We start from the raw sequence: 2,324 nt of genomic DNA, 5'->3' as shown, positions 1-2,324 counted from the left end.
GTACACGGCCCTCGTAAGTAGGGGTCTCAATGGGCCGGATCGGGCCTGTAAATCCAAATTTTAAAAATGAACCGGCCCGAAGGCCCGGCCTGAAACAGTACAATTTCCGCGCTGAGTAACCAGGCCCGGCCCTCTGACAGCCCTACTTGTTAGTGAGGCTATTTGATATACATTGGAGAGTATTTCGGTTCGTACTCGCGCGTGTGAGCATCGTACACGTGACACATTTCTACTCAATCATAACCGTCCAAATCGTAGATCTTAATTTTTATTATTGGAAACCAGGAAATTATACTTATAAAATTATTTAAATGTTAGATTGATGACTACGATATTAACGGTTAGATAGGAAATGTTTGATGGTCCAAATTCAATAAACAAATGTTGAGTAGTCGGAGGTCAGGATTGTCCGATCAACACGAATTTTCTGATGTGATGTATCTGATCTGGGGCCCACGCTTTGGATGGTTGGAAAATTGTGTACATGTATGCTCCGTGGGGCAGTGGCTATGTGCATCTATATGGATGGATGGCAATGCGCTGCTGCTGATATTCGACTCTTGGATTTATTCTATATCCACGCCGTCCATCCGCCTTTCCGGATCCAAATCTCAGGTGGACCATTCAACAGGAAGAGTGGTGATGGATCAAACCATCCATTTTCCCATCATCCTTGCCCTTGAGCATGTGCAAGTAGCGGCATTCGTTGGACCCAGACCATTTACATGATGGGACCCATCGTGGACAGTCCATCATCCTAATTCTCCCATATTCACCCCTTGTTTTATTTTCCCGTTGAATTGATGGTGTTGCAGTCTTTCGCGACAGCCAACTTGCAAGCCACGGGAAGTATTAGGATCCTCTTATCCGGTAGATCGGTTGGGCATGAGTTCTAGAGCTGTACACAAGTCGAGTTAGCTCGCTCAGTTCGACTCAGGAAAGTTTAACTCGTTTTGGCTTAAAATTAGATTCAGAATGAGTTGACCTGGTTTTTGGAGCTCGAAAATTTTTCTAGCCGAGTTCAAGCTTACCCGAGCTCGACTTGACTCAGTTCAAACCTCAACATGAATTAACTTGAATCGAATCGGCTCGGTGACTCGGTTATTTTTATCTTAATGCTGGTCACCAAGTGTTTGATGAGAATGACTCGACGAGTGTTATTTCAGGTGTGTACAGTCTCCACAAACTTGACTGGTGGTGAGGAAGTAATGGATAAGAAACAAATTATTATTCAAAAATAATAATAATAATAATAATAATACACTATAAGATTGCCCTAGTATCTTATTTTTTATGCTGCTCGCTGAGTGTTAGATGAAATACATGTATTGTTATTGTTTGAAGATGCATTCATGTCTTTGAGAAAATGTTGTAGAGGCTCAAACTAGGCCTAAGTTGTTTATTGAACTGAACCGAGCCAAGTTCAAATTGCGGTTAGTTGCTAGTTGAGCCAAGCCAAGCTGTGCCAAGCTCGAATCGGTTCGACTCGTGTATAGCTCTAGGCATGACCAAAGTTCAAACCCATCAGACAAATGGAAGCAGATTGCGTAGTACTAAGTAAACTCTGTGGGGCCCACCATCATTCATGCATTTTATCCACTCTGTCCATCCATTTTACCAGATATTTTTAGGGCTTTAACCCAAAAATGAAGCATATCCAAAGATCAAGTGAACCATAATACCAAAAACAGTTTGAATTGAATGTGAAAAGTTCTTGGGGGCCTATAAGCTTTAAATCAAGCTGATTTGGTGTTTTCCCTTCATCCATATCTGTGTGGTCATATGACTAGGTTAGAAGATAAATAAACATCACTATGGGCCTTAAGAAGGTTTCAAAGGTGGAAATCAATACTTCCATTGTTTCCAATGGTATGGTCCTCTTGGGCTTTGTATATGCTTCAATTTTGGGCTCAACCGCTTAAAATGATCTTGGAAATAAAAAAAAAAAAAAAAAGAATAGACGGCGTTAATATACCACTCTCACTAGTTGACCCGTGACTGCTCTGTATGATCGGGGTGCTTACCCTTCAAATTGATCGACTCTGGCATAAGATAAGCAGAGGGGGTGTTCTGGGTGTCTGGGACAAAGAGGATGGTGGAGGAGGACGACAGGGTGCCTTTGTTTCTTACTAGTTGTCCTCTTCTTTTGGTCAATTCACTCTCTCATTCTTTTTTTCTCTTCTATTTTTGTTAGTTTTGACTATCCCTTTCATAGCGAATGTCATTCGTTACCGACTGCACGGATTCCTAGGCCTTGACAAATGACCGGCCACCTTTGACGTTAGAAGAGCAGGAGGCCCAGGGCATAGCAGGATGAACCAATG

This window comes from Magnolia sinica, chromosome 14 (genome assembly GCF_029962835.1).
Source record: "Magnolia sinica isolate HGM2019 chromosome 14, MsV1, whole genome shotgun sequence".
NCBI lineage: Eukaryota > Viridiplantae > Streptophyta > Magnoliopsida > Magnoliales > Magnoliaceae > Magnolia > Magnolia sinica.
Note: the sequence above shows the minus strand (reverse complement) of the source record.